We start from the raw sequence: 8,816 nt of genomic DNA on the forward strand, positions 1-8,816 counted from the left end.
TCCAGCTTTCACATCCATACATGACTACTGGAAAAACCATAGCTTTGATTATGTGGAACTTTGTTGGCAAAGTAATGTTTCTGTTTTTTAATATGCTGTCTACATTGGTCATAGCTTTTATTCCAAGGAGCAAGTGTCTTTTAATTTCATAGTTGCAGTCACCATCTGCAGTGATTTTGGAGCCCCCTCCCCCCAAAATAAAGTCTGTCACTGTTTCTACTGTTTCCCCATCTATTTGCCATGAAATGATGAGACCAGTTGCCATGATCTTAGTTTTCTGAATGTTGAGCTTTAAGCCAGCTTTTTCACTCTCCTCCTTCACTTTTATCAAGAGGCTCTTTAGTTCTTCACTTTCTGCCATAAGGGTGGTGTCATTTGCATATCTGAGGTTATTGATATTTCTCCTGGTAATCTTGATTCCAGCTGGTGCTTCATCCAACCCAGCGATTCTCATAATGTACTCTGCATAGAAGTTAAATAAGCAGGGTGACAATATACAGCTTTCCCAATTTGAAATCAGTCGGTTGTTCCATGTCCAGTTCTCACTGTTGCTTACCAACATGCATACAGATTTCTCAAGATTCAGGTCAGGTGGTCTGTTATTCCCATCTCTTTCAGAATTTTCCACAGTTTATTGTGATCCACACAGTCTAAGGCTTTGGCATAGTCAATAAAACAGAAGTAGATGGTTTTTTTGGAACTCTCTTGTTTTTTAATGATCCAATAGATGTTGGTAATTTGATATCTGGTTCCTTTGCCTCTTCTAAATCCAGCTTGAATATCTGGAAGTTCATGGTTCACGAACTGTTGAAGCCTGGCTTGGATAAATTTGAGCATTACTTTACTAGTGTGTGAGATGAGTGCAATTGTGTGGTAGTTTGAGCATTCTTTGGTATTGCCTTTCTTGGTAATTGGAATGAAAACTGACCTTTTCCAGTCCTGTAGGCACTGCTGAGTTTTCTAAATTTGCTGGCATATTGAGTGCAGCACTTTCACAGCATCATCTTTCAGGATTTGAAATAGCTCAACTGGAATTCCATCACCTCCACTAGCTTTGCTCATAGTGATGCTTCCTAAGCCCCACTTGACTTTGCAATCCAGGATGTCTGGCTTTAGGTGAGTGATCACACCATTGTGATTATCTGGGTCATGAAGATCTTTTTTGTACAGTTCTTCTGTGTATTCCTGCCACCTCTTCTTAATATCTTCTGCTTCTGTTAGGTCCATACTATTTCTGTCCTTTATTGAGTCCATCTTCGCATGAAATGTTCCCTTGGTATCTCTAATTTTCTTGAAGAGATCTCTAATCTTTCCCATTCTATTGTTTTCTTCTATGTATTTGCACTGATCACTGAGGAAGGCTTTTTTATCTCTCCTTGCTGTTCTTTGGAACTCTGTATTCAAATGGGTATATCCTTCCTTTCCTCCTTTGCCTTTTGCTTCTCTTCTTTTCTCAGCTATTTGTAAGGCCTCCTCAGACAGCCATTTTGCCTTTTTGCCTTTCTTTTTCTTGGGGATGTTCTTGATTCCTGGCTCCTGTACAATGTCACGAACCTCTGTCCATAGTTCTTCAGGCACTCTATCTATCAGATCTAACCCCTTGAATCTATTTCTCACTTCCACTGTATAATTGTAAGGGATTTGATTTAGGTCATACCTGAATGGTCTAGTGGTTTTCCCTACTTTCTTCAGTTTAAGTCTGAATTTGGCAATAAGGAGTTCATGATCTGAGCCACAGTACGTTCCTGGTCTCTTTTTTGCTGACTGTATAGAGCTTCTCCATCTTTGGCTGCAAAGAATATAATCAATCTGATTTCAGTATTGACCATCTGCTGATGTCCATGTGTAGAGTCTTGTCTTGTGTTGTTGGAAGAGGGTGTTTGCTATGACCAGTGTGTTCTCTTGGCAAAATTCTATTAGCCTTTGCCCTGCTTCATTCTGTACTCCAAGGCCAAATTTGCCTGTTAATCCAGGTATCTCTTGACTTCCTACTTTTGCATTCCAGTCTCCAATAATGAAAAGGACATCTTTTTTTGGTGTTAGTCCTAGAAGGTCTTGTAGGTCTTCATAGAACCGTTTAACTTCAGCTTCTTCAGCATTACTGGTCAGAGCATAGACTTGGATTACTGTGATATTGAGTGGTTTGCCTTGGAAACCAACAGAGATCATTCTGTCATTTTTGAGATTGCATCCAAGTACTGTATTTCGGACTCTTTTGTGGACTATGATGGCTACTCCATTTCTTCTAAGGGATTCTTGCCCACATTAGTAGATATAATGGTCATCTGAGTTAAATTCACCCATTCCAATCCATTTTAGTTTGGTGATTCCTAAAATAGATGTTCACTCTTGTCATCTCCTGTTTGACCACTTCCAATATGCCTTGCTTAATGGACCTAACATTCCAGGTTCCTAAGCCATACTGCTCTTTACAGCATCGAACCTTGCTTCTATCACCAGTCCCATCCACAACTGGGTGTTTTTTTTTGCTTTGGCTCCATCCCTTCATTCTTTCTGGAGTTATTTCTCCACTGATCTCTAGTACCATATTGGGCACCTACCTGGGGAGTTCATCTTTCAGTGTCCTATCTTTTTGCCTTTTCATGCTGTTCATGGGGTTCTCAAGGCAAGAATACTGAAGTGGTTTGCCATTCCCTTCTCCAGTGGACCGGGTTTTGTCAGAACTCTCCACCATGACCCATCCATCTTGGGTGGTCCTACATGGCATGGCTCATAGTTTCATTGCATTAGACAAGGCTGTGGTCCATGTGATCAGATTGATTAGTTTTCTGTGATTGTGGTTTTCGGTCTGTCTGCCCTCTGATGGAGAGGGATAAGAGGCTTATGGAAGCTTCCTGATGGGACAGACTGACTGAGGGGGAAACTGGGTCTTGATCTGATAGCAGGCCATGCTCAGTAAATCTTTAACCCAATTTTCTGTTGATGGGTGGGGCTGTGTTCCCTCCCTGCTATTTTTCTGGGGCCAAACTATGGTGGACTTCCCTGGGGACTCAGATGTTAAAGTGTCTGCCTGTGATGCAGGAGTTCAATCCCTGCATCAGGAAGATCTCCTGGAAAAGGAAATGGCAACCCATTCCAGTATTCTTGCCTGGAAAATCCCACGGACGGAGGAGCCTGGTGGGTTATAGTCCATGGGATCACAAAGAGTCGGACACAACTGAGTGACTTCACTTTCACTTTAAACTATAGTGGAGGTAATGAAGATAATGGCAACCTCCTTCAAAAGGTCCCATGCACACACTGCTGCACTCAGTGCCCCCAGCCCCGTGGCAGGCCACCACCGACCCACGCCTCTGCTGGAGACTCCTGGACACTCACGGACAAGTCTGGGTCAGTCTCTTGTGGGGTCACTGCTCGTTTCTCCTGGATTATGGTGCACACAACATTCTGTTTGTGCCCTCCAAGAGTCTGTTTCCCCAGTCCTCTGTAAGGTCTGGCAGCTCTATGGTGGCATTAATGGCGACCTCCTCCAAGAGGGGTTATGCCATACCCAAGTCTGCTGCACCCAGAGCCCCTGCCCCTGCAGCAGTCCACTGCTGACCCGTATCCCACAGGAGATGCTCAAACACAGTTCTGTCTCAGTCTCTGTGGGGTCTATGGGTTCTGGTGTGTACAAGGTTTGTTTAAGCCCTCTGAGTGTCTCTGGTGGGTATGGGGTTTGATTCTAAATGTGATTTTGCCCCTCCTACGGTCCTTCTGGGGCTTCTCCTTTGCCCTTGGACAAGGGGTATCTCCTCACAGTCACTCCAGCACCATGCACTGCCACTCCAGCGCCATGCAGCCATTGGATCATGGTATCTGGTCCCATCACTTCATGGCAAATAGATGGGGAAACAGTGGAAACAGTGGCAGACTTTATTTTTTGGGGCTCTATAATCACTGCAGATAGTGACTGCAGCCATGAAATTAAAAGATGCTTGCTCCTTGGAAGAAAAGCTATGTCCAACCTAGACAGCATATTAATAAGCAGAGACATTACTTTGCCAACAAAGGTCCACCTAGTCAAAGCTATGGTTTCTCCAGTGGTCATGTATGGATGTGAGAGTTGGACTATAAAGAAAGCTGAGCACTGAAGAATCAATGCTTTTGAACTGCGGTGTTGGGAGAAGACTCTTGAGAGTCTCTTGGACTGCAAGGAGATAAACTGGATATTTCAGCAAGGAATGAACTGAATATTTACCCCTTTTTTAAAAGAAAATATTTAAAAAGAAAACGCCTACTCTCAATGAAGTGTTCACAGGACATGTAACCTATGGTATTTTTAGCTCCACCTCATGAAATCCTCAGAAGATATAATCTATATTTAAGATTTTCTACTGATTAAAATTTTTCTGTGGTGGTTTTAAATTATGTCAACAAATTCTATGATTCCGCCTTCAAGAGGTGGAGCTTAATTCCTCTTCTTATTTAGTGTCTCCCTTCTAATGAATATAATACAGCCTAATTGATGATTTGTTTGAGGGAATATCCTTCTTAAATATATTCAGTAAATATGATTGTGTTCCCTTTAAATTTTAGTCAATGGGTACATGCTTCCTATCAGTATATTAAAAAATATTCAAACTTTTGAAGTCAAAGAATTACAAGTGATTTTAATCTCCTTATATTTTGATATATTGAATACATTCTTAAATGAACTCAATATAATTTCTGTGACTGTCATTTTATGACCCAGAATGGCATAGTGGGTAAAACTCTACAGCTTTGGCTATGTAATCTTGGGAAACTTATTCAACAGGGCTGTGCCTCTGTTTTCTTCTCTAAAAAAATGGTGAAAATAATAAAATATAACTTATAGGATTGGTGTGAAGAGTATATAAATTTTATAAAGAACTTAAAATAGTATCTGACATATTCCAACTCCTCCATAAATGTTAAAGGAAAAATGATTGATTCAGTATTTGTTTTCATTAAATATATTTTAAAAGAATATTTTTTGAGACAAGTTTTTGGTACATTTGATCAGTCAATTTTGCCATTCATAAGTCGGTTATTCAGTGAATTGATTTTTATAGTTTAATTTTCTATTAATTCCTATGCTTTCCGTTGATGACGATTCTCTATTTATGTATTCATTGTTTATGACTATGCCTTAAAATTTTATTTCTCCAAAAACCATCCCAGAGACGCCATATATAACTAAATATGCAATTACTATTTTAAAAGGCAGAAATTAGTATAAAAGGTCCTTGAAGACTTCAAAAACTGGTATTCAGAGCGCATATGATTAGAAATCTGATTCACTGACCAACGAGAGAAGATTTCTCTAATTTTCATCCCTAACTGAAAAAGGAAATACTAAGAACATTTTGTTATATTACTCTCATGCTTGTTTATAAAGTTACAGAAATATATGTGGAATGTATGAGTTATTAGTAAAGGAAAGGAGCTTGCTGAAGGAAAAATACACACCCTGAATCTTCTAAATGACACTTAATCCAGAGTCACAAGAAAATACCTTCGCCTTTACAGTACTTGTACAATGTTTCCTAATTGCAACTAATGGAAAATTTTTTATCAGCTCATTCTCTAAAGGGATGAGACTACAAATCTTTGTCTTTGGTTTTGTGGCTAGCCCAATGCAGACTGAACATTAATTAATAGTTAATAGCCGAACAACTCAGGCAGCCTGTTTTGGATCCAAAAATATTCTTAAAGATGGAAAAGCCATATTAACTGCAGTAAGCTGTAATATCCAGCTGGTTCTGCTGATCCCAAATCGTAGGATTTCTGCTTTGCAAGGGGCTCTGTAAATCATCTAGCCCGAACCTTCTATTGAGGCTATTTAAGGGAAGTTTTTAGAGACTTCAAAGGCTTCATAAGACCGTATATTTGCTAGGACTACTTATTACCGCTAAATCCTCCAAGGCTTTTGAATGTACCCATGTACGGAAGAAATTATTCAGCTAGTTGAAGGTCACTTATTAAAATGTGGCTCTGGGCTACTTGGAGAGAAAGAAAAGTGTAAAAGGCAAGGAGAGGCTGGAGGGAACTCTCACGCCAGGTAGCTGCCGCTGCTGCCCAGGCTGTGACTTGGGTGAGCAAGGATAATTTTGGACACAACACACAGGCTTCTCGTCTACCAGGAGAGGAGGCACATGTGAGTGTCCCACGTGCTGCTACTACAGTGTCTTTCAAGTTAGGAAACCATTGTGTGATTTTCTTTAGCCTTTCTCCCCAAAAGGAAACACTAGGTTTGAGAAATTTCATATAAAAAAATTTAGGACCTGAATATCCTAGGTATTTACTGTTATGTGTAATACTTGGAAAACCGGGATGCAAAGTGTCTAGCCTTGCATTGCTGTAAGCATGTTAAGAACATCTGAAACGGGGATTCCAATCTTTTTATACATCCCTTCTGTCCTCCAGCTTCGCATGCTCCCTGAATTTATTATCCATCCTACTGCTTTCCCATGTGGAGCCCACCAGACATTTCACCACCTCCTCACCATTGTCAGCCCCCTGTGAAAGGTAGTTTGTCTTTTACTGTTTCCCTCGAGAGTTGACCGAGTGGATTTAGATGTGTTTCTCTCAGAGAGTAGGGAGCAGGAGAAGTTAAATGGGATATGCCCCAATGCATTTTCACTGGGGACTGGGGAGGGGCATGAGATGGTGAAGGAAAAGGTACAAATTTCATACATAAATTCCTGTCCCATTGGAGGTTATGTAAACTGTCAACCATGTGTGCAATCTCTGTCATTAGCTCTGATGCTTCTACTCTTTCATAACTGACATTTGAACCAATCAAATCAACCACAGAGGTAATTCAACCGTCTGCAACTTGTCAATGCCCTGATTGGTCAGGCAGAGTTGATGCCTTATGATGGTTGGCTATTAGAACTAAGTTCCTTAATTTGATTTGTGGTTTGTGCCTAACAATAAAACAATAAGGTTATATTAAGAATATTATGGGTACCCTTGCATCAGGTTATGGATTAAAATAAAGGCAGACAGTTTATTAGCTTGTCTTGCACATGGCTCTCTCTTTGGGGCTGTTTATTAGAAAGATTAAAGCTACATTTTGGGGAGCCGGTCAGGTTTAGACAGACAGTTCTGAATGTTGCCTGTCGCTTTTTTTCTTTCTCTCTATTGGCATGCATGACTAAGTAGCTCCTACATTACATGGGAACTGGGTATGTATTATGTTTGCAATCAACTTTTCAGTTATGACCAACTTGCTGCTGCTGCTAAGTTGCGTCAGTCGTGTCTGACTCTGCAACGCCACAGACTGCAGCTCACCAGGCTCTGCCATCCCTGGGATTCTCCAGGCAAGAGAACCAGAGTGGGTTGCCATCGCTTTCTCCTATGACCAACCTAGACAGCATATTGAAAAGCAGAAACATTACTTTACCAACAAAGGTCTGTCTAGTCAAGGCTATGGTTTTTCCAGTAGTCATGTATGGATGTGAGAGTTGGACTATAAAGAAAGCTGAGCACCGAAGCTTTTGAACTGTGGTATTGGAGACTTCTGAAAGTCCTTGGACTGCAAGGAGGTTCAACCAGTCCATCCTAAAGGAAATCAGTCCTGAATCTGATGCTGAAGCTGAAACTCCAATACTTTGGCCACTTGCTGTGAAGAGCTGACTCATTTGAAAAGACCCTGATGCTGGGAAAGACTGAAGGTAGCTTTTATGGTTCTTTCAGATTAGTTTTTTTCTTGGAGCAGGTGTAATCTTGTAGTAGAGTTACTTGCATAATTATCTACTATGTCTACAGCTTTTTTATAGCACCACTGACTTCAGAATTTGGTAGACTTTGCTTACTCGCTACCATACTAAATTTTATACATTCAATTCAATGTAACAGATGCTTATAGAACACAGCAATAAATGCTAGAAAACCAGAGTAAAACGAAATGCAATAGAGGAATTGATTGTTTAATGTTTTATAGATGCACAGGTGATAGTGTAACTGTGCTTTTAACTGTGTTCATTCAAAGTAGTTACTGTGTATTATCGATTTTCAGAATTTTGCTTTATGTTTGTTTCCTAGAACCAGTTTGACTGTGTTGCTAAGGAGTCCAAGAGGAAGCCAATATTGGATTTGTAAGAACAGTTACCTTTGTGACTTATGATTCTTTTACAAGCATATATGAGCTTTCTTTTTATTTACTCCTGATGCTCTTGTTTGACTAGCTGGCTTGTTTCATAACTTAACCTGACCCCAGGATCCAAAGAATCTCAGTCTTTCTTGCACTGGTTTTCAAATCTACTCCTATAAAAGCCCTTTCACTGATCAAACTGCCTGCCAGGGACTCTGCCTCTCAGAAAGATCCCAGGGCACCATCCTGACCCAGCAGGTCTTGGGCCTCTGATCTGCCAAGCCCTGTCCTGTCCGGGTCTGACACATGATACTCTCTTCTGCAATCACAAGTGTGGCTTGGAAATTGGTGTTTTTGCATACTTGAATGTGTGAATGTGGTACCTGGTAGTCACTAGCACATGTGCATAGAGCAGTTTTAGAGGACTGATTCTGTTTTTCGTTTGCCAGAAGTCACTATCACGTAGATTTTCTGAGAAACGTTTGTATGTAACAGGGTAATACCGGTTTTTGTCTTTTTTGTTTCCTATTCTTATGCCATGCTGTGATGTTGCCCTTCTTGAGAGACAATGATGCCATATAGTGGGATGGACAGGCTGAATACAAGAATCAGAAGGAAGTGGTTTCCCTAGCAACAATAACCATGCAAGGGGAGCCACAATACTTATCCACTACTCATGTCTCTTCCTCTGGTTTAAATAACACAGAGGATCTGAATGCTAAGTATCTGATTCTGAATCACTTCTAGTGGATGG

This window comes from Dama dama, chromosome 9 (assembly GCF_033118175.1).
Source record: "Dama dama isolate Ldn47 chromosome 9, ASM3311817v1, whole genome shotgun sequence".
Lineage (NCBI taxonomy): Eukaryota > Metazoa > Chordata > Mammalia > Artiodactyla > Cervidae > Dama > Dama dama.